This window comes from Trachurus japonicus, chromosome 6 (genome assembly GCF_045865225.1).
Source record: "Trachurus japonicus isolate A0001 chromosome 6, Traja_1.0".
In the NCBI taxonomy this organism is placed as follows: Eukaryota; Metazoa; Chordata; class Actinopteri; order Carangiformes; family Carangidae; genus Trachurus; species Trachurus japonicus.
Window position 1 is genome coordinate 7405356 of NC_140912.1, and position 25080 is coordinate 7430435.

General features: G+C 42.2%; 1 protein-coding gene across 2 annotated transcripts in view; it reads left to right on the forward strand.

The window, feature by feature from the left end:
- lingo1a (leucine rich repeat and Ig domain containing 1a) overlaps positions 1–25080 on the forward strand; it is a 178712-nt gene that overhangs the window by 137502 nt on the left and 16130 nt on the right. Inside the window, exon 1 of one of the 2 annotated variants that reach the window (XM_085778528.1) lies at positions 12590–13060. The exons of the other annotated variant lie outside the window; for it this stretch is intronic. The gene's annotated coding sequence lies outside the window, so the exon portion shown is untranslated. Of the gene's footprint in view, positions 1–12589; positions 13061–25080 lie in introns of those variants that run through there. 2 annotated transcript variants of the gene reach the window in all.

The following is a 25080-nucleotide window of genomic DNA, read 5'->3' on the forward strand; positions in this document are numbered from 1 at the left end:
AGGTGACACTCGTTCACAACGGGTGGCTCTTTACTATTATACTTAGCATTGTATTTAAGGTCCCTACAGCTTTGGAGGCATTAATGATGATTGATAACTTCCCTTACTGCTGTTACCTCATTTTCAGCTTATGAGACACGGCATCATATAGGGGGAAATACACTGAAGACCCAAACTCTCTGTCTGTTCATTTACAGGCAGTCAGAAGCTAAAGAGAAAATGAGATTAGACCTTTCGCAGCATGCAATCACTCAACGGATTGACATGGATTTGGCTGTCAACAATTTACTAAAGCCATGGTGGCAGCTATAAAGTGATTGAAATCCGCTGCCCTTTGGAATGGTGCAGTGTTGGTGCAGAGTGGGGGTGACCCCAAAACCGCTTGAAAATAGTGATTACTTTACCAGTGTACACTACTTCCAATAGCACTCCTTCCCTGCCTGAAAAACAAAAGGATGGGATTTGATTCAGGGGCCAGATTAGATTTCTCTGTGCGTATGTGTGTGTTGTTGTGTGTGCTGATGTTGTTCGCACGTTTGTGGCGACTGTGAGTTTGTCCGTGCACAGTTTTGTGTCTGTTGTGTGTGTGTAGGTCTGTATTGCACAGAGATCAAGGGGTGGCAACATCTTTTACAAGTAGCTCACATGTCAGGAAGCCATTGTCTGTGCGGCGAGATGACAGGCGAGTGGCCCCGGCGATGGATGGTGCCCTGCAGATGGGGAGGGAAAAATAAATAAATAAAAATGGGGCCATTGTTTCAGAGGCCATGAGAAGAATATCTGCGGGGGTCTCCGGCCAAAGTGCCACGCGTAATAGCTCGTCTATAGGGAAATACATTTGTCACATTTGTCTTGTTGATAAAACTCAAATGGCTTTTTAAAATAGAATATTGATTTTGTTTTTTATTGGAAGAGACTTTTATATAACTGACATCAAATGGTGAAACACCACTTTAGAAGTATGTCTGTACTCTCGAGGTGGCTCCTTTAGAATTCATTTCTTTAGATCTTGATTTGATTTATTTATGTATTTATACTTCCTGCAGTGATGTTGATCCTTCACCATACAGGTTATATTGTAAATGAGGGGCTTTGTAAATGCTGCTGTTCCATATATTTTATTTGATCAACCAACTTCAGAATATGTGCAAATTCACAGTGAGACAGATTTTTTTGTTAAAGGGACAGTTCAACATTTTGGCAAATTGGCCCATTGCCATAATCCCTATAGTCATAGCAGTAGGTTCGTTACCTTTAATAGTCGGTGTGAGCTATTTTTAGAACGGTGGAGTGGAGCAGCAGGCTGCTCAGAGCTACACTATGGAGGCTAAAGGAATTTCTTGGTTTCCCTCATCAAACTCATCAAATACAAAATCCCAAAACTCCAAAATGCTTTCATGGACAAGTTGTGACCTGCACATTCACCACCTATGAGATAATAATGGAACGTTACGAAACGGAGCCGTTTTCGAGGTAAATACAGGGTAAATACAGAGTCTGCTTGCTGAAAAACTGTCCCTGAATGCAACTCGAATCAGCGGTTTTGCAGGAATTTCCCTCTAAAACAACTCTGTCTGGTAACGTTGTGTTATCATCTCATAGTGTGGTGAAAGTGCAGGTCACAACTTGTCCACGACAGCGTTTTGGAGTTGTTGGATTGTGTATTTGATGAGTTTGATGAGGGAAACCAAGAAATCCCATTAGCCTCCGTAGCGTAGCTCTGAGCAGCTCACGGCTCTGCTCCGCCGTTCTAAAAACATCTTGCACCGACAATTAAAGGTAACGAACCTACTGCTATGACTATAGGGATTATGGCCAAAATGTTGAACTATCCCTTTAACCATTTGTAAATAGTTTTTGGACCTGTAGACATATAGAATCGTGCACATCAAGTCAAAGTGTTTATTGTCATTTGTACAGTGGAAAGGTGAGTTTCCCTGACAATGAAATTCTTGACCAAGCAGTGGCGAGAACCCACTTCATGTTGGTCACTGTAAAATGAAGTATTCATTATCTATCCATGTCCAGACGTGTCCTCATGGTTATAAAGGGATTTATATATAAACACAACTTAAATTGTATGAGAATAAATAGAAACATTTGGCTGTCTGTGTGAACAACATTTCTCAGACACAGCTTGTGTAAAAATAAACTTTTATTTTTATTTTTTATCCACTGTACCTTTACAAGTAAATAATGTCATAAATCTTTTTTTTTAAAGTCACACTCCTCCAACTCTCAGTTTGACAGAAGAACAAATAACGCTATTGTTCAACTCATTTAACTGTGCATCTTTGTCATTTATGCTAATAGTTAGTTATGCTAATAATCTGCAAAAATAGTCTACAAAAGTTGAAACACCGTCAAGAATCAATGCCAACAGTGAGATTTCTTGTTTGAGATGACACTCCCCTAGGAACTGTCAGCTTTTGTTGATTATAATTGGAACCATTTTGCCTGAGCTGCTGAATTACTCTGTTAAGGTTGACACCTCCCATAAGAATTGAAGTTTGAGTTGAGTTTTAGAGAAAAAAGATCCTGAAAATAACCTGAAATGTCTGTACACTGAGGAAACCCAACTGTAAGTTGAACTGTTAATAAGGTTTGGGGTCATTGCAAGTCATTAGAACCGCTTAAGTGCTCGTTGACATTTTCATTTTTTGATATTTCCATAAACTAGAAGTTATCAGCTATGCATAAGTGTTTGAATAACTGAGATAGACCTTTCAGATCAAAAGTTATGGGCATTCTTTATATTATGACCCAAAAACTGAAAAGTGAGAAAAATGGCTTTAATGGCTACAAAACATTAAATAACTTCTGAACCTTTTATGATTGAGACGAGCTGTAAAAAGCATTTAAATTGTGTGATTCTCTGCTTTCTGAGGGTCCTTGAATGGTACCTCTAAGACAACAAGGGACTTCCTCTCCTGTCATGCTACTGCTGCAGCTCAGCTGAAAATGAAATGCTTTGTAGGCTATTATCCACAAAAACATAAAAATAATTACTTTCCATTTTGTTTTATTAAAATGTTTATTCATCACGATGTGGTAGGGAGTTCAAAGTACCAGAATCACACAAAATCTCAAAATTGTGGAAATAGTACTTTTCTACCTATTCTACCACAATAGAACGTCAGCGACTTCCGACCGGTTTTCCCAGGCCGCCACACATATGCAGATGATACTTTGTCTTATATTTCTGGTGTTTGATATTTTGCCGTATGTCATCTTACTTTTTTTCTCTATGAATAAAAATCTCATCTTCCACTTCCTGCCAGAGAGAACAACAGTACAGTACCAATCCATATAAGATACACAGGATGCACCATATACTAAGAATGATTAAGCGCAGATACTGGACACTTCAAACCTGGCTTAATATCACCAAAATAGACTTGGAAATGCAAATGAATCCATGAGATTGAGGGGTGATCTACCATATGGGGACATTTCAATGGACAATGTCCATTGAGGAAGCTTTAAAAGATTACCTGAAGCCTATCTGATCTCCAGTGGCTCAGATGTTTAATTCAGCTTTAAATTTCCATGCCAGATTATTAAACAGTCACATTTAACTTTATCATTTAAAATGGTTTTGTGTGGTTAAAAGACCTGCATTACCTTCAAAATGCAATTGTTTTGTTGTTTGAGCAGTAAGAGGAGAAAATAATTAAATCCTGCCTACTCAAGAAGTTGAAGGGCAGCATCAGTGTCCCCGAAATGAGGAATTGTGTACTAAAAACGCGGTAGAAATCAGTGATAATATAGAATACAAGAAGGCAAATTGCAGAGGATTATACAGTCTCATTTGGGCCCTCAGTGATAGATTAAGCCCCAGCATTCAAAGACATTGTGTTTTGTTCAAGGGTGGAAGTGACTTTGCCAAGACATTGTGAGATAAGAAGCTAACTGTTATTAGTTTAATGGGAATGATAGTCCGCCCAAAGCAGTGTGTGCAAGTGGCATGGGATCGTCATTTTTCTTTGCAGTTCTTTCTTGCAGTCTGAGTAGCAGTGAGACAGCAATGACCTGCCAATTGCTTTGTGGGAAATCTAAACCACTGAAGACAAAGTGTTGCTCATATGACCACTGGCCTAACACAGCTCGTCCAATTTGCTACAATTGGTATGAATAACCTCCTTCTCTTTGCACTGAAACTGGAGATAGATTGTTGTTAATGTCACTTACCAGAAGGTCTATTGAAGTATTTACTCTTCATTACACAACAGACAGTGTATCCCCAATTAGTTGATGATTTCAGTACCTACAACACTAGCCTAAGATTAGTAACCCCAACCGGGTTAGGTCTCTTTTATGGCTTCTTCAAACAAGCTACTGTGTAAATGTTGCCATTTTACAATATTGAAGATTTTTCTCTACAGTGATTATTGTTACTGGGTTGTCGGGAACTCACTGTGCATACTTTGTCATTCATAACCTTCACAAAGCTTGCCTCCTGGTACACTGCTACCGTCTCAAACAGATCTTTGTGATCTTGATGACAGTCATTATCCAGGTGGTTTCAGTGGCGCCTTCGCAACATCACCATTTTGAACCGTCTGACATTTTAATCGCTTTTTATACAAGGATGTCATTCTGCAGAAGGGGAAAAATGACCACCCTCTCCTAAACCCTGTGCAGTCACTGAACAATATCCTTTACAGTATGAGAGGATGTTATTAGTGTGTATGATGGTTGGATTTTGAGTCTGTATTTGTGTGGGTTATGCATTTGCGAGGATAAAACCAGATGTCAGTAATGCCACATCCAATTCCTTGCACATTTGGTTGCTGCCTGCGAGCCCGTATTACAATGCTTATTCAGGACCTTGGCAATTCAAAGCCCATTGAGGGTAGTTTCCCCTTCCAACCTCGCCAAATACTCCGCTTTCCATTTTCACTGCACCAGGCATTTCACATAGCAGCACAATAATATGAGTCAGGGCAAATGAGCAACTGCGAGGGTGAGAGTGAGTGACAATGAGTGAGTCAATGTATATGTGTGTTTGTGTGTTTGTACAGTATGTGTGACTGATAGAGATGGTGTAAGGCTATTTGTAAGGAATTATGTAAATTCACTCTACTACAGCTTCTGCACGTATGAAACTACAATAAGCGTATACAAACCACTGTCCTATACATATATAAAGCATCAAATACCAATCTGTCTTTCTATCACCTTAGCTTTTATGCATTATGTGAATACACTAACATTACAGGTGCAGCAATGGATTTTGTTTACTTAATAATATATTATGAGTGTTGGAAAAGCAAATTGTCCTTCATGTTGGTCTATTCTAGAAAATGTAACATCTCCATGACCAAAACATTGTAAATAAGTAGATTATTGCAGTTAGACAGTGTTCATTCTGTTCCTATTCCCTTGCTGACTAGTGAGGAAAGAGTCTCCCTGTTGAGACAAATAAAAAAATAAAAATAAAAAAAGCAACATTGAAATGCAAAGACACAAGCTGCTCGTCAGGGCAAGCACCAACTTTGCATTCGTAAAATCACATTAAACTACAACACACAATTGTTGAAATACAGAAACCAGGTTAAAACCGTCAGAAAGAAAAAAAGCAATGATTAAAGTTACACACCTTCGTTTCATGTCACAGGAAGGCAAACTGCCTGCGAGTACAATAGTGTTCATGAACTAAGCTGGGAAGGCTCCAATTAATTTGCACTACTTGTCCCACCTGTGTGAGCACTGATAATGTGAAGTGGTGTTGACACAAAAAAATATGAAAGTACATGTCAGAGAGGAAAATCTTTTGTTTGTGTGCTGGTGTAGAAGAGAGAAACAGAGAGAAGCACAGGAGTAAGAAATGTAATAAAATAACACGGGGGGTTGGACATGTTGCATGATGGTGGTGAGACAGGCTTTAGGGGCCGGGCACAGGAAGACTGATTGTCTGTGTTGCGCAAACTGTGAGAGAAAGTTTTTAATTCGCAGACGAGTAACAGAAAAACTGTTACTGCCTCGCACATTATAATTGAAACTTTCCAATTTCCATGTTGTCAGAGCTCCTCAGGAAACATATAGCACCACCTCACAACTATCAGCAGCAGGGTATTTGTGCTCATGTTTACATATTATTGCCACAAGTGCAAGGATGCCTTTGGATCTTCATATAAATCATAAGAAGTATTCATTAATAATTCATTAACCTTTACTCAGAAATGAGATAGAAACCTTATTTACAATATAGAGTAAAAAATACATTCTACATACAGGATACACAAATAACATATCTAGGAAAATGAGTGATGAAATAAAGAGAGTAATAGATTCAAGATCAAGATCAAAACAATTTTAAATTAATAGCAAAATCGACTAAAAACAAGAACAGTTGGGGGTAAAATGAGATCAAATTAGGGATTTAAATTGCCCTAATGATAGAAAATGAGGACAGCTTCACATTGTTCTGCATGATATTCCACATTTCACATGAACAACATGATTCCTGGACTGAGTGCCAACACAAGTTCCCCTATTGTGACTTTGACATCCACCAGCCAGGCCTGAATATTTTGTTAGACCCTAGAAAAACCACCACAACACTGATATAACCAGGCCTAGCCTAGCTGTTAGCTTAGCTACCTGTATGCAGACTGTCTGGTTTCTCCTCCTCCTCCTGGGTGGGTGGGCTGCTGCGGCTGCAGGAGGAGAGGCCGTCCTTCTTGTCGACTGGGATAAATTAAGAGCAGGATGGCAAATAATTTGACTCTAATATTACCAGGGTTCTGTCTGCGCTGATGCAAATGGGGAACATGACATTCATGTAAGTATGGACCCATCTACATCAATCTGGTTCTATCTACGCTGCTGAACAGAATAAGAAGCAGGTCCTCTGTCACGTTCCTCTGCTTTGAATCAGGACTGGTGCTTGCTGTATTCCTGGAATCATAATCATAATGTATAGGATCTGTATAGGATCATATAATACAGTGTGGGGCAAAGCTGCTGAGTATAATGAAGGCTTTTAGGCTCTGGGTCTGTTACGCATGCTGATGGAAAGGACAAAATATAAAACAAACACAGGAAAAATAAAATCACAATTTTGTTTCGAGGCTGAATTATTTATTTAATAAAAGGGGGGGGTCCGCTTTTTATAGAGCAGATTCTGTGTTTGTTTGTTATCAGCAGGAGGGTTTTGGCTAACTTCCTCTCTAATCAAGAGCTATCCAAATCATGTGCTGCAAGAAAAAAAAACAAAAAAAACTGTACAATGCTTTGATTGGGCTGCTGCCACAGCATGGTGCAGACTGCACACTCAAAACGCACACAAAAGTCAAAAACTTTTTTTTCTTTTCTGATAAGAGACCTGCAGAGAGAAATTCCCTCAAATGTGAGCTAGACACACACCTTTATCAACAGCTTTGCATCTCTGATGTGAAGATGACATAGATACATCATAAATGCATAAGTGCAGTGATCAAGTGCCGCCAAGGGTTGCTGCACCTGCTCTTCTTCCCCACATTGAATTTACATATATATAGTATAGTATATAAGATTAAAGCCCCTGTACAGACTTTTCATTTAGTGTTGATTTTGGCGCCCCCTGTGGACGAAAGTGGTGGTGTTTTGCCGGAATGAAGACTGCATTTCCCACTGTCGTGAAGACGTTTGTCTGGCCGGCGCGTGTAGATTTGTTTTGGAAACGTTGGAAAGAAGACAGGACTTGCTTTGAAAACTTTTTTTTTTTTTAGCAGCTATCTGCAGCGTGCATAGTAATGTATCTATTTGTATCGTTTCGTCAGTGGTCCGACCCGACCACGCCTTCCAGAGGTCTAGAATTAGACTACTTAGAAATAGCGCATCTTCACACTGATGAATACAGTACTGCTTTTTCTTTGTACTACTGTATTTCTCTTAACAATTTATTGGCTAAACAATTTCATGGCAATTGAATATCAATATAATTAGTGATAATCTACAAACGCAAAACATCATGAATATCTTGAATGCGCTTGCATACAGTATGGTTAGATGTAAATCATGGTGAGAGCCAATCTGTCGAGTTTTAATCAACCACAGAAGAAACGTTAGAGGGAGAGCAGGGTGAATTCTGCTTTCACTTCACGTAGAAGACAATTTGGATTTCACTTGTAAGTTTGCATTTATCATCTTCTGTGGGAACAAACATTCATTCCGAGCACCAGAATTTAATTTGGCAAAGAGGGAAAATGAATTAAGCCTGAGTGCAAGTTCTTCTCTGATTTTGGTTGAAAATTGGCCAGAATTTGTCTCCACTTTGGCTGTGGACAGGATTGATGCTCATTAGAAACTGAGGCTAATCAATGCAGTTCAACTGCAAGGATGACAGTCTGAAGGAGTTAGTTCACAAGAGCATTCACCTGCTGAATAACAGGGTCACAGTGATTTGCTCATATTAAGTGGAAGGCTGTTTTATCATATCATCGCAAAGCCATCTATCTTTCAGAGAGGAGTGTCCATGTGACAGACACCACTCGCACGCAAGTATAACAAAAGATTAAGGACAAGCATGCGTGCCAGTGGTAAGAAACACAGCAGAACAAATTAATTATTGATGGGATGTTACCTCGGTTGTTGTTTGCAGCTCTTAGCAGGGAAGGGAGGATACAGACAAGGCAGGCAAAGTCACAGACCAGGAATGTAGCCTCTCCCTCCCTCCCATGAAGTCCACCCTGCCAAAAGCTGGCTTGTATTCATCCAGCATCAAACTGTTGAAAATCTAATTAGATCTAATATGTGGGTAATGATTGGTTGATTTGGTTTTAAAACCCACCTGATGAATATGTCAGATACATGTTCTACATTTGATATTGTAAAAGTATCAGTGTCTCAGTCCACAGAGAAATGAACACAGCCTGTATTCAGAAATTGAGCATTAAAGGAGACATAACATGCCCCCTTTCCACAAATTAAAATAGTCCCCAGGTGTCTTAAAGACATGTCTGTGACATGCTGTGGTCAAAATACCCCAAGGATCAAACATCACAGCTCTTTTCATCATCTAAAAACAGCCCTGTTTAGGGGCAACGGCTGGTTTCAGTTCCTGTCCCTTTAAATGCAAATGAACCACTGCTTGCCCCGCCCCACCCCTTCTACTGGTCCCAGGTAGGGGTGGGATTATGCAAATTCGAAACCTAGTAACATCACTGGAAGACAACTGAGGGAACGGCTCGTAAAACCATGTGCATTTCAAAAAGTGATATTTCTATAATATGTCCCCATTAAAACCAGCCGTCAGGACTTCTGTGACTTTGTGATGTCACAACAAAGCAGTCACCACTCTCAGCCATGTCCAGAGCCCCGCCCACCTGGAACCAACAGCCCGCCTTTTTGTTCAGCTGATATGTGCTCTGTTGTTATCAGATCACTTAAAAATAGTCAGCCAATCAGAAACGAAACAATATGTGTTTTTTGAGTCATTTCACCACAAATATATATCCTCCCATGGATCAAGACTGAAAAGAGTAAAACATGGGACCTTTAAAATATATGTGAATGAGTGAATGTTACATCCTTAAGGAAATATCATGTCATCTCACTTGTAGTCTGAAGTAGCCGTTGAGTTACCTCTGTATCTGAGTTTAGATCTGGTCAGTACTGGGCTACTGATCTGGAAAGCAAGAGACTGTGTCCCCCCCTTAAGGAATGGTTTCACAGCCAGGCGGTGGGGGGACAGCTCTGAAATCCAGAGGAAAATACCCTGTACTCATGGCAAGAGTGCCTTGGCCATGCGTGAACTGATGCTGATGACATTCACATGTAGCTGTGACGCCTGAGTGGTTTAAGTTGCTCCGAGGGTCTGTGCAGGGAGGACAGAGACACGTTTTAACACCGGCAGACAAATACTGCTCTGGAAGTTTCCCCGTGGTGGGATGGGAGGGAAAACTTCTCTCTCAAACATACACGTGATGTATGGTTAAATGTTGTTTGGATTTTAATGTCATAGTCTTGTTTCTGCGCTCAACGCTCATGTGAGTTTGCCTAAAAAACGTGAAAATAAAACGCTTTTCAGTTTTAATCTAAACATACCAGTCATATCTTTTATTTGCATCACCTTAGCTACAAATTAGAGGTAACTAATCCACAAAAAGGACTTGAAGCACTTAGATCCCATCTAAGTTATCAGCACTGCTAAGCACATTGATATTTATGCCCTCATACTGACAGCAGTGGATTTGATAAGTTGTCACACATCAAATATTTACCTAGTTGTTTTTAGAGCGCTCTGCACACTTCTCTTGATTAAAATAGCAGTAGTACTTAATCATTCATTAGCTTCTAATAAATGTGGATGATGGAAATGATTTTGTATTTTCACATGAGTTGTTCACAGGACTGATGATTTCAAAGCACATCGGTTAAGACGTTCAAAAATATACATTATGACATCCCAGAGAATAACATGTTGTCAATGACTGTAGCCTACATGTATTCATCTTTAGATTAGATGTTACAATTAAATGATTGCTACGTCCACAAAGTAAAATATGAATTAACAGAGATAGAGATGAAGATGACTGTATATAATAAATCTCAGCTTGCTGCTCTCTGTGAATTAGTACGTTTGTAAATTATATGTCTGTTGGAGAGTGAGTAAGTGATTTACGTCCGAAGTCCCTAATAAATAGATAAATAAATAAAATACAACTAACAGTACACCACAAGGAATAAAAAACAATACAATAAATAAAATACAAATGGCGATACACAACACAAACAGGAAAGGCAAAACAGCAAATAAAATTTTGAACACAGTACTCAGACAGGACAAGACAATGATACAGCATCCAAACAGCACAACAAGTGAACAACGAATGAACAATCAGTCAAGTCGCCCCAAGTCCAGTTAGTGGTCGCACTCCTGTGTCCTTATGCCCCTTTTCCACAAATTAAAATAGTTGCCAGGTGTCTTAAAGACATGTCTGTGACATGCTTCGGTCAAAATACCTCAAGGATCAAACATCACAGCTCTTTTATTTTATTCCGCTCAAAACAGCCCTGTTCAGAACAGCTGATTTCAGTGCCTGTACCTTTAAATGCAAATCAGCCACTGATCGCCCCGCCCCACAACTTCTACCGGTCCCAGGTAGGGGTGGTATTATGCAAATTCGAAAACTAGTTACATCACTGGAAGACATCTTAGGGAACAGCTCATAAAACCACATGGATTTCAATCTAGGGAGCCTGAAAATGACAGATGTTTTTTTTGTCAATTCTCACATTTTGGGGGCCAGAAGGCAAAACAAACACCCAAATATAGTATGTACTGTATTATTATCTATGATTATGTTAAAGAGCCTTCAAAAGGTGATATTTCCATAATATGTCCCCTTTAAAGTCTTTAGCTACAGTAAACCTCCTTTACACAAATAGAAATCCAATTCCTTATATGATGATTGACATTGATATTAAAATGACATGTTTTCATTGACCTGAGATCGACTAATCATGGGAAAATGATCATAGAAAATGCTTTTTTTCTTCCATTAAAGAGGATCAGCTTGTATTGAATTCTTCTTCTACAACTGAGATAACCTCCACCCCCCACCCCCCCACCCCCCCACCCCCTCCCCTACAATGTGCATCAGACTAATGACTAAATGGGCCCTCTCACGGTTGAGCAGAGGCTATATAGTGTGTTAACAAACACCTACAGTATCAGGAATCCATCTGATTTGCTTGTCCTCCCACAAACCTTAGCTAAGCAACATGGGCCCAGATTACTAATGAGTCGTATCATTCATCGACTTCAAAAGGCACCGACCGACCGGACGGACTTGAACACTGAGATCCAGAGAGGCTGACTGGCCCTTCGTTGTGTGTGAGACAACATGGGCCCTCCTGCATGGAAGAGACTGGGTTGAAGTGAATGTGTGTGTGTGTGTGTGTGTGTGTTCGTCTGCAGTATCTGAAGCCCACAGTGCCATCAGGCCTTCAAAAGAGGAACTGCTATTTTCTCACCCCCCCCCCTCCCCTCCCCTCTCCGTCTCCACTCCAGTCTAAGAGACTTAAATCAGATTGTTTTTTTCTTCCTTATTTGCCAGCAGCTTGTCACTGAAACATTTGCATATTACATATTGCCAATGCAATGTGGGCTCTTTTTTTTTTCTTTGAGTTTATCCTTCGTGGACATTTGTCTTTTTTTTTTTTTTTGAAAGGTGTCAGGAGTCGGGGGGGGGGGGGGGGTTGAAATCTGGACGGACAAATGTGGACAAATAAGGCCGGTTGACAAAAACGCGCTCTCAAATAAATAAAGCAGCAAATGAACAGACTGCTGCTACTGTCATCAACTCTCTCCCTCCCTCTCTCTCTCTCTCTCAAACACACGCACACACACACACACACACACACACACACACACACACACACACACACAGTTGAGTAGGACACCGGGCAGAGTGCGTTCCGCCGATCATCTCCGTTCCTCCCTCCAGCAGGCGGATCGCCGGAGCTCCTGACGACAGCCAGTCGGCAGGAGAGAGAGAGAGAGAAAGAGAGAGAGAGACCGCATCAAGGAGAAGAACTGCGCGCTCCATCCGAAGTGGTGGTGGGGAGAGAGAGAGAGAGGAAAAAGAGAGATAGAGGGAGAGAGCGGCGCGTGGGAGTACTTCTCTCTCTACCTGCCATTTGCATTGCTTCTTTATTCTCCATACGCGCATCCACGGACGAGTCCCGACGCGCAGGGAGTCCCGTTACCGCGCGCTGTATTAGCTATGTGTGTATGTGTGCGTACGCGCGCGCGTGTGTAGCCTACGTGTGTGTGTGTGTGGGTTGGCTGCTTTAACTAGAGCTGTCATCTTCAGAGAACTGTGCTGCTGTCGCTGTGGAGAAGAACTCAGTGGAAAAATCTGCATTTGGAGAAACGAGCGGCTGTTTGTCTGCAGAGCGCCGCCGTCGTGTGTGTGTGATCTGTGTGGTTTTTTTTTTTTGCGCTGTGGCTGTTGAAGGCGATGGACTTGAGATAGTGCGTCTCAATTTGAGTCTTGGTGGCTGGGAGTTGCCGTGGGGGGAGAAAGAAATGCGAAAGGATGCTCGGAAGCAGTGAAGGCTACAGCAGGTGAGTGTCTGACTGAGAGCAGAGGACAGAGATCTCTGTCTTTTTTATGTTTAATTGAGATGTGTTCCTTCTGTTCTCACCGCTGCTGATGTCGCTGTAGTTTAATGTCAGGCTGAGGCCAAGAGGCGGGTATCCAGACCAGAATGCAGCTACAGTAAAGCTCCTCTCGGTCTCTCCGGGGCCACTTTGGGAGGAAACGTCCCTCAAATATCTCAATTGCGGTGTGTCACTGCGAGTCGGTTGATAGCCGATACACCAGAGCAGCTTTCCTCTAATAAGAAGGAGAGAAAAAAACTGCTCCGAGCTCAATCCGATGTTTAAAAAAAAAAATCGACGGCAAGAGAACATCAGCTCTGCCAAGTGCGCGATGATTAGGGCAGGATGGGTTGACAGGACAGAGGAGAGGACGGAGGGGGACTGGAGTGTGGGTGAGGCGCGTCCTCTGCAGGTAAAGCTGCGTCTAATCCAGAGTCTAAAAAGAAAAGAAGGAAAAAAAGAAGAATTTTCCAGATATGTTATCGATGCACACTGGACCTGTCTAATCCTGGCTCTGCTCATTTCTCTGTGCATGTGTGTGTGTGTGTGTGTGTGTGTGTGCCTGTCTGGGAGGACGAAGGCTTAAACCATTAATCAAATTTAATTGTCCCGCGAATGTGAGTGTGTGTGTGTGTGTGTGAGAGAGAGAGCGAAAGAGGTAGAGAGAATGAGGAGTGTATGTGTGTGTGTGTGTGTGTGTGTGTGTGTAGGGAGGGTGTGAATTACCAAAATGTTATCTTCATCTAGCCTTTATTTGACCACCTATAGACTGTGCTGAGATAACATTTCTCATTGTGTGGAGATGTGAGGCAGTCGTGATCTTCCTCCATATGCCATTTTATTCATCTGCAGAAGATGAAGATGAAGATGGCTATCTGTGTGAACGCAGCCAGGCTGCTTCATGCTGCAGCCCGGTTGTGCATTTTATTGATCCTCTCAAAACACTTGAGATTGTTGTTTTTTATTTTTTTTAAATTTTTTTTTTATTTCCCCTCCTCACCAAGACAACATGTGATCTATATATAGCCTTCACTGCGACTACACACACACACACACACATACGGGACACCGGAGGATGAAACTTGGGTGCTGATGGTGCCACACGCCGTGTGTTGTTTTGTTATTCAAGGCGGCATTTGCAGAGAATATATGACTGTGTCCCCTGATTTTTCATTTATTTATTTCTTTTTTATTTCTTTTTTTTTCATTTCCCCCCCCCCCCAGCACTGCCTCCTATAATGACACACCAAAACATTTGCGGCAGAGTATCAGAAGCCTGTGTGATGCTGTGCCTGCGGACATTCATAAAGTGCTCCAGCTCCATTGGTTATAAATAGCCGGAGGGAGCGGACAGGCAGGCGGATGGAACAGGGGCAGCAGCCGCCGCCTCAGCCTCTCCGGCTTTATCTGGGCGCACAATCCAAGATGATAGATACACTCTGACATATCACATAGATATGAGGGCAAGGGTGTGGCACATAGGTGTATAATAGCCCCGTTCTGACTTCAGGGTGTTTTCCCCCTTCTTCCCTTTTGCCAGTTTCCTCTCTGTTTGAGACACTCAGTAGTGATTAGAGTGACCTTATCACTTTGAATGTTTCCCCCTAATCCATAAAAAAAGGTGTCACAGCCTATAGGTGTTGATGTGTGTTAAATTTCATTCACAGCTTTGCAATCTTCTTTTTTTCCCTCCCCTGATCTTTCTGATGACTGTGAATGCTGCAGACTCAATCACGGCTGCCTCGCCTGCTCTGCACACAGCTAAAAGAGGCTGCTCAAGTGTGTGATGCGCTTTGTCCGGTTCGCCTTCATTAAACAAATGCACGGGGGTGGTGGGTGGGGGGGCTGCTGCTGCTGCTGCTGACCTTGGCCGTCTGAGAGTCGTCAATAGGATTCACCTCCGTGCCCCCTGCAGGACTGCAGGACACATGTGAGCAGGAACAGCAGCAGCACCACAACCCCTCCATCCCACAACATCATGCTGCTGTTGACGTGCTGTATTGGATTACAGCACGTTGATCAATGTTTGCAATAAGATAAAAACCTCTACATAGTGGATGTAACATGATACCGAGTATCAGATGTCACAGTGATAACAACAGCATTGTGTTTCAGTGAATATACGCCACATAAATACAGTTCATCTTGGCATGTTTGGAGTTTGGTCACATGTGGGACAGCAGCAGCAGCAGCAGCAGCAGCAGCAGCATTAACAGCAGCAGCAGCAGCAGCAGCAGCAGCAGCAGCAGCAGCAGCAGCAGCTTCATCCCACCTCCACCCAGGAGGAGCGTGTGCAGCGTTTTGAATAACTGGTGAAAGGACTCATCCTCAGCCTCAGATCGTTGGCAGAGGAGCAGTCCAGACAGAGTGGGCGGTTGGTTGTGTGTGTGTGTGTGTGTGTGTGTGGCGTGGACCGTGATGTTATATAGCACACGATGACTGATCACAGCGCCCCCCCCTGCACGTGACACGTTGTTTCTTGGAGACGCTCCTCCTCTGTGTAACAGTCCCACACACCTACAGTACTACACCGTACCTGTACCTGCATCCAGGTGTTTATTAGCTCCCAGTTGTGTGGCCGTGACGGCTCCTTAACGCTGAGACGATGGTGCTGAGAGTTCTCACTATGGGATGGCAATTATGTTGTTTTCACCAGACTCGCCCTCCATTCCCCGCTCCACGCCGGAAGCTGGGTGGCATCTACTCTGAGTTACTCTTAAAGGCCCAGTCTGTAACTTATTTGGCTTTTTATTAGCAAAAATCAAATATTGCTTTCATAAATATGTATTTCACTATAGTCGAATCACACCCGCATACAAATGAAAGCTTTCTGGTACCTTAGAATGAGTTGTTACAAGTCGTTACAAATACATAAGTGGGCGACGCACCGAACCGAAATGCGGTTAAAAATGTACTGCTATCACACTGCTGCTACGGCAGCTATGGAGTAGAGATCGGGGCTGGACCGGGGGAGAACTGAGCTGCTGAAAGCAGCAAGCACTGAGAGCCGGCTGCATGTTGCTGCTGGTGAAGCAGGTCCGTGCAGCTGATTCTGATCACATGACACGCGGTGCGCGTGCGGCATTCGAAAAAGTTGAGATATTTTCATCTCGGTGCGCCTCGGACGCGCACGGAAAAAAAGGCGTGTCGCACCGCGTGCGCGGCGCGTCGGCGTCGCTTCGGATTTTGCACGCGCAAGGCGCGCGGTTACATTGAAAACAATGGAAACGCTCGCGCAAAAGACGCTCCATGTGAATGGGCCCTTATCCTGTTACATGCAGCATCTGTTGTCTGTCTGACGTCTGCCCGATTCCACGTGAATGCAACATCAAGAATACGTTCCGTTATGCAACCGCACCGCTAGATGGGGGGAATTCCTACATATTATACCTTTAAGGTTGCAAAATTCCAGGGATTTTCAAAGTTGGAAACTTTCCATGGAAATAACAGGAATAAATGGGAATAAATCCAAAATTTACAAAATTGAAGGTTGGCCCTTAACAGGGAACTTAAATATAGTTGGGGAAAATATATTGTAGCATAATCTTGGCTAAAACACAGATTTAATGCAAGTACATTTGAATATCTATGCTATTCCTCAATCACATGCACACAGCACACTGCTACTGCTTACTGCTTACTGCAGGGCTATTGAGGCCACACCCCCGACATGCACTGTGCTGCTAAACGGTTCAAATCCCGCATCGGGCAGCCCTTTCCTGTCTCTCTCTCTCCATATGCAATCAATTAAAGGCAATAAAAAGCCCCCAGATATATACGTATATATATGTATATAATAAAATGACCCCCCAATTTTCCAGTTAATTCCCATAAATTCCCAATAATTCCCAAAATTCCCCAGCTTAACTTCCCATGGAAAGTTTCTGGAAATGTACCGGAAATGTTCCGCCCCTTTGCAATCCTAGTTGCTCTTATAGTATAGTGTCTGTTTGATGCGAGGGGGCGGGGAGGCAGTTGTTCAGCACTCACTGTTGTCCTTTGTAGGTGTCTTTTGAACAAGTTACGCTGGAAGAGCAGCTGCAAGGGTTGTTGAGAAGTCATTGCTATTTTTTTTTTCTTCTTGTCTGTCACAGTTTGGGCTGTGCAGTCTCTTTGAGCACTACATTTCTCACCCATTATAAAAGTGTACCAGTCACTGTGTGCTGCTCTCATGCTTTAATGCCTCGCATGCATGCAGGCCTTTGGGTGGCATGCTGGATAAAAACAAAAAAAGAGGGCTTGTGTTCTGGGCTTCAAACTCTTGTTCAGTATCCATTCATTTGTTCCAACAGTAAATGCTGTGTGGTGTAAACACACATTTAGACGTGCAGTCCATGTGATGCCCTCTGCTTTTGTCAGAGTTACCAACCCACAGGCTGTTCCTGCCATTTCTGAAATCAAATTAGTGGAACTGTGGATTGCATTCCCCTTACACAATAACATAATTACTGTACACACTAATGTGTAATTAACTCAAAAATTACAAATAGTCAGGTTCCCTATAGCCTGTCATTTGATGTAATGAACTGCTGCAGAAGATACCCACATCCTACTGTGACTGTGTGGTTTTATTTCAAGTAGCTGCATTTAGTTTAATAATCTAATCAAAAACACCTAAGCAGGAAAAAAACAAAACAAAAATTGCTAATTATGATTAGTGTGTTTAGTGTTTTAAGTGAAATGTCATTCCACAGTGGAGGCTTGTTAGAGGCGTGTCAGAGGCATGTCTAAATGCCATGCTTTCACATTAGCCTGTAGGGTCCAGTCACCTTCAAAGGTTTTATGTTAGAAAAAGCTCATACAAGTGCAGCTAATTCTGATCTGCTTCACAGTGTTGCGAAAATGTCTTCAGAGAATCTCTGCTAAGGTGTCTCATTAATATTTCACCTTTTTTTTTTTTTTTTGGCTGTGCAAAACAGAAAGTCGATGTGTACACAAAGACAAAAACAACTGGATTATCTTGTGTTTTCCAGCGGCAACAGACAAGGCAGAGAGAGATGAGATGCTCGGTTGCAGAGTACCCACACAAGTTTCTCATCCTTTTCAACCTACGTGTAAGAAAAGCTTCCATATAGATTTATTCTAATTATGCTTGACTATCTGCTCGGCATCCGGAAAATCACTTGAATTCACCGACCTCCAGCTTTCGATTAAAATTATATTGCAAAACCATTTACATTAAATAGATGCAAAGTTCTAATCATTGCCGGGCTTGAAATAACATCCCGCCATAAAGCACTCGGAGGCCCTTGGAGGATGCATCATTAAAAAAAAAGGCATTGATGGTGGACGGGGGTCACGGGTCAAGGGTTGGGGAGGTTTATTGTGCTTACGAAGGCTGCTCTCCAACCCCTGGAGAGGACATTTGTATTCACAGCGTGGGGACTAATCAATGCCTGTACGCCGGCGCTCCTGTTGCCAGGCAGACTTAAACTCAGACATCCATCTTTTATATGATTGTGCAAATGACATGTTTGTCAACAACAGTGGCGCTAGTGGTGTGAATTGCATTAGTGGCCTCACACCAGAAGCTGTGGATACTAGACCAGAGCCAAAAGGCTAAAGTGCTCTTGTTCATGCTGACGGTTATTGTACATAATGTTCTGTAATTAATTGCAGGAGTTACTGTGATGGTTACATTACAACTATATAGCAATAGCACCAAAAAACCAAATGCAGTGATTTTGGGTGTGAGTGCCTTATCCGTTGTTATTTCCAGAGCTTTCCCATTTCTTTTCCATCTGCAGACACTGAATGTCATTGTCTCATTTGATATCCGCACATGCATTTATAACTAGAGTCTGAACAAATCGCTTTGCAGTGGCAGTGATTAGTATTGTGCAGCCAAATTACAATATGTTGCATCTGTTCTACTGAAAGCATCTATTCAAACAGTGCCATTCAGTGGCGACTGGGAAACACAATGGCGGGGACGACAGCGGCTCCACTTACACAGGCAACACTCGAACGGGGAGCGTATGATATTTTTCCATAAGTGGGAGCAAGATTTGTGTTTGTGCCCCCCCCCCCCCGTTGTAATGGCTGTTAAAACACCCCGCTGAGATGCAGAGCTCACAGAGTTTGGTGTTTAGGTACAGCCGCTAGGACTCTCGACCCACTCTTCTCCAGTCTGAGTAGGGTGACCGAGGACCTACTCAGAAGTGGAGTTGTCATTTACATCCTCTCAGTTTACAGAGGCTGAAAACATAGAACTTGCTAGATTCTCTCGTGTGTTTTGTTTTGGGTTAGCTGTGGGTCACAAATTCATCCTGAATGGGACCGAAACACGTGTCTGAACTTGTTTTGTTGCTGTTTTCGCAGCAGTAGCAGCAGCACTCAGAAAGTGCCAGCAGCTACTAATCCCATTAGAATTCATTAAGAACACGGACACCCCTGTTCAAGACGGATCGCCCTCCGTGATGCTTGGATTAAAACCTTTCTCTGATAATTCTGATATTTTAATGTGCCTCAGAACCATTATCCACTCCTTTAGTCAGATCAGTGGAGTTGCTTTTTGTCCATTGACAGTCGCTGCTCCTGTTCACCATCTGATCCAAGACAACAGGGGCATTGCTTTGAGGGATAAAGGGGCAGAGGCTTTTAGTTCCCTAAAAGCCCACTTTCTCCGTCTCTTTGGTGTTCTCTCTCTCGATCTCGCTCTGGTTAACTTTCCTAAAAGCTCTCCCTCTCTCTTTCTCCGTTGCTCATTCCCTGTCTGTCTGTCTTCCTTCCTCCCTCACTGTGGCTTTCTTTCACCCACTCGCTGTCAATGCAAAAGCGACGGAGGGAGAGGGAGAAAAGAGGAATGACAGACCCAATGTAACAAAGAACTGCTCATACTGTCAATGGAGGGGAGCTAAAGTACAGGGTGGAAAGCAGAGGTCAGGTTTCAGGTTATCGACCAGACGGGGTGGCATGAGGGAGATGCTGGTTTGCTAGACATGAAGAAGCAGCAATAATCACACCGACACAGAAAAGCTGGGAGATATTAATAATCACATTATAATGAGAACAATCTTCTCCTGAATTCTTTTTATATTCTGGGACGAATCTTGGAAACCGGATACTCGGTTATACCAGCTGGGCCGGGCCTTTTGTCTGATATATTCTGGCACGTCAACACCATATCCTGTCTATTTTTGAAAATGGCAAACAATACAACCAGAGCCGTTGCCACTTCTTCACATGCATTCCTGTTAAGTCTAAAATAATCCCACAACACGTATAAACACTGAGAAACTCAGAATGAATCACCACTGAAACTGTTAACTTACTGTTGTTATTTGGTTTTGTTTTGTTTTTTTCAATTGCTCAACGAGACTTTTAAAAATAACGACAAATCCCCATCACAAGTTTCTGGAGCCAAAGTAATGTGTCAAAATTGTTTTATTTAATCTAACCAGCAGCCAAAAACACAAAGTGTTCAATTTATAGTTACATGAAAACAAGCAAGGGAAGCAGGTTTTGAAAATCTATAGTTTTACTGAAAAATGTACATTGAAGAAAAGCAAAATTGGGGGCGGGACTAGATAAGCTTTTGCTTCTCCCGCTTTCCCTTTCGGCCATGTGTATTGAACTAAGATGAAGTGTGATGATGATGATTTAAATTGACATGCCCGAAATAAACAAATTGATTGATTTATTGATTGATTGATTGATTGATAAAAATTAAATCAATTTCCAGCAGAAGCAGTTCAACATTCAGCAACACCTTGAATCATGTATTATGATCCAACAAAGCAAACTGATGTATTACCACTGTAAATATTAGGGTACTACTGCAGGCAGGATAATGTCACTCGTACGTGTTACATAGCAACAACCAGCCATCTTGTGCCCACTTTATTCTAACATATTTTACCTGAGATAATCAGCATAATATACTGTGTCTAGGAGGTATGCAGTGATAATGTGAAGCCAATAAAGTCATATTTTCAGGTATTTCTGGAGGCATTTTTGCATTTATTAGACAGAAGAGAAAAAAAGGAGGTGGCAGGATGATAGGAGGAGAGAAAGGAAGGATGACACGTCCCCGGTCAGGGATTACATGGCCGGCAAATTAAAGCCTTAAATAATGTCAGTGTTATACACAACAGCGTGCAGCGTTTGCTGTAGTGCTGATGTGATGGAGTTATGATTTGAATTATGTGGTTGGTTTGATGGAGCTTTGCATGGCAGCAGGAAATGAAGTTGAGCAGCACAGTATGGGAGGCGTGGGCTACGCAGACAGGCAAGATGGAGATTCTCATTTAGTCCGTGTGTTTGGGAGGAGGCAGGGAGCTTCACTCAAGCACGGGAGAAGTAGACTTACTGGCTGAAGACTTTAAGATTAATGTGTGTAACACCTAAAGGAACAGCACAGCACGGTCTGCTTGGAGTTTTTTTTTTTTTTTCTCATCATGTCTAAAAGCAAAGTATAGCTCAGACTTTACGAGTTTGGCAAGTTGCAGTTGAAGATTGATTGCTTATGTATTACCTCCGGACAGATATATTTTAACTTCAGCTGTACTGCCAGTCACATTGCCCAACTCTGAGGGGGATGAGTGGAAGTGGAAGTACAACCAGTGGAATAGTGGTGGTGGTGGTGGTGGTGGTGGTGGTAGCCTGTGGGTGGGAGGAAGGGAGGGAGGGAGGAAGGGAGGGAGGGGAGGGTGAGACTGATGAAAGAGCCAGGCAGTGATCAAAGGCGAGAAAATGAAATGGCATTTGACCTTGTTGGACGCCGTTGAGTGACGTGCTGCCACAGAAGTGCAAAGTAGTTTGGGAGCCTGTGAGAATCAGGAGGGGAGAGAGATCAGGTCTGCAGAGCCAGACGGCCAGTCCACTTAGTTTAACCCTTCCACCTCACTGCTGATCTGTGCAAAGGTGAGAAAAAAGGTATTAACAATGACAAAATGAGTCAATCAAATCAAATTACAAAAACAAAAAATAAAAAAATCTTAAAGTGCATTGTGGTATAACTCATGTTCCTGGAGCTGGTCTTATGCCCTAAGAAGAGAACCCAGGAGTAATACCTCCATAACACTATCCCTCCTCACCCTGGTCCTGAACCTGTGCTAGATATGCAAATGAAAAATAAATAATTCAGCTCTTTTGCATTTCTTTGTGCTCTCACCTGCCATGTTAGAAATAATGAGTAAAACAGCGATAAGAAAAATATAAAAATATCTACCGTCCTCTCTCCATATATCATGGAGGTGGTGATGATTCAGGTGTCAGGCTGGAGGACGGATTAACCCAATCATTTTTATCATTTGCATTGGCCATCACAGCAAAATATGCTGTTAAACAGATACCAGTCTATATCTGTGAACCTTTTTTTTTCTTGATTAATGAGTTGATGCTATACAAAATGTCTGAGAATAGAGAATATTATTTTTTGTTTAACGTTTAGCCATATTTATTGGATAATGGAAATTGTTATTGGTTGATTTTCAGTTGAACGGTTCATCATGTAACTGCTTTGACATTTGAACCTCTGCAGTCCAACAGTTTAAGCGTAGACTTTCTCCTAAATTGCACAAGACAGAACAGAGTGTCCACTGTTTCATCCCTATAAGCCAGTTTCATAGTATTTAACTACCCAGACATTGCGGTAAATATCAAGTTGTTACGTGAAAGTGAAGTGAAATCCACCAGATGTTTTTAAACATTTTGTGTTTTATGGTCAGAAGGTGACAACATGCAGCAGAAGATTTGACACTGTTAAACATACACAACAGTTATGATGGAATCCAACTTTTGCAATGCATTATTGTATTTCTATCAAGGAAAATGACACTGCAATAATAACTGTTCCCACATAGGCTGCACAGATAGTGTCTTTTTAACACAGCAGCAAAGTTGGCAGCCTTTCAGCTCCAGGTCTCCTCTGTAAATGTCACACAAGTTACATCAGAACATGGCTAACATAACAAGACTACAAAGATGAAATTCTAAAAAAAATGTGTGTCCACCAGAAGATCATCTGCCTGCGAGCAGCACGCTTCAACAAAGGCTCTGCTCTTTGCAGGGAACGGGACTAAGACATTCTCTTTAATTAAGGCACAAGAGGCACATAGACTCGACGAGCTCATCAACCATTTTAAATCTGTTTCTGCAGAATCACATCTGAAGCTGAGGGGAATAAAAGCTTGAATGCATCTTTTTCCTCCAACATCTTTTAAGGATTGTATGAGAGTGTTGACGAGGGATTAGGTTTGTCTTTGCCAACCCAGAAGTCATGTACGTAGGGTCACCTTGTCATTGATCCACGTGAAGAATGTGAAATATCTAGATTGTCTTTCTAAAAGAGAGATTCTGCTTCCTCTAGTACCCCCCAGGATTAGCAGAGCTAGTGAGATGAGATTCTCTCTTTTTCGCTATCTTCATGACCTCCTCTCATACTACAGGGACCCACAGATAGGGAATGGGAGGATACAAGGACAGCTTAGACAAGTAATTTTGCCTTTAATTGCTCGCACCTCCCATGAGTGCTATTGCTTAAGTACTCCAAAAACTGTTGTTGTTTTCGTCCACATAATCTTTGATTATATGAAGGTCAGCATTTTTTCTCTAAGCTTCTTATGAGGGAATTTGGAGCAGGTGGATTGCTCAGAGAGATGAGACAATGCTTCCCTACTGGAGTTATGAGTGAGAGTTAACTGCCCCCCTCCCCTTCAATTCACCACAGTTACTTTGCTAACCATCTCCCAAAGTCCGTCTCGGCCATCTTAGGGTCTTTGTTTATTTTCTCTTATTTTTGTGTGTGCTTAGCGCTCATTTCCCAGTCTGTATCAATAGCGTCATTATGCTGGGTTTTATCTGGCTAATTAAGGCCTCATCTTTCTGGGCGATCTCTCAGAGGACATGGATTAAACTCCCCTATCTCTGCACTGGAGCCACGGTTGGGGTCGGACAGGGCCTGCTCCACTCTCTGTAGATTGTGGAGGGATAAAAAAAAGAAAGCATTAACATGCTAAGGTTGTTTTGGTGAAATGACACTTAGAAAAGGAGAGCAATGCAAACAAAGTACATACAAAATACATACAAAGATTAGACTACTGAGGTTTTTTGTGGGCCCTACTGGGCGCTCGGCCCCTAGAATTATCATCAACGGCCCTGGGCATGATGAACAGGTTTCTTGATGATCTGCGGGATTTGGGGAAAAAAAAGTCAGTGCATGAGCAAACATCTCAAAAGCGTACAGTGTGTTTTACGTCCTGATATAACCTAATCATAATGCTGTTAATTGGTTTCATTCCATATCACTGTCCAGTCTATTATATCAGCAGACAGCCATTTGAATTGTTACCCCAGCAGACTGTGGCCTTTGGACAATTCATTTACAATCAGTCTGCCCGCCATTTCATTTACATACATAATCAGGTAATTCATTTCAGTAGGTGTAGAGATCCTGAGTCACTGCTTACAGAGCCAGAACAGCACTCTATATGAATTTGAAATGCCGTGTTGGTCTGGGGTTCACTCTCATTATTTTTATTTTTTGTGTTGAAAGTCTGGTTCAGTGCTCATTAAAGCAGCAGTCCAAATACAGAGGGCGAACGGGAAGACCTCCGTGATACACCGCTGACCTGTCACTGATTATTTTGGAGGTTAAATATCCCTTTTGACTTTTCTCACATTTGCTGTGGAGCTGGAGTGAAAACAATACACCTTTGGGGTTGTTGTGCTAAAGGAACACAATCTGCCTCAGAGCTTCGGCTGGCTCAGGTGCATTTTTTTTTATTTTTTTTATAATGCACCTCTGGTTTGTGATAAAGCTCCTTGTGAGGCAGTGCTTTTGTATGAGCCCGTGCAATTTGCAGGAGATAAAACTCTAAGTGGGTAAACTGAAGTATGAAGACTGTGCTCAGGCAAGCTTTTTGGAGTCTGCACACAAGTGAGAGTCAGAAATAACAAAATGTGTTTATGCGGTGGGTGGGTGGGTGGGTGGGTGGTGGGTTTGTTGGTTCACCTACATGGAGGTCCTACGAAAACAAGTA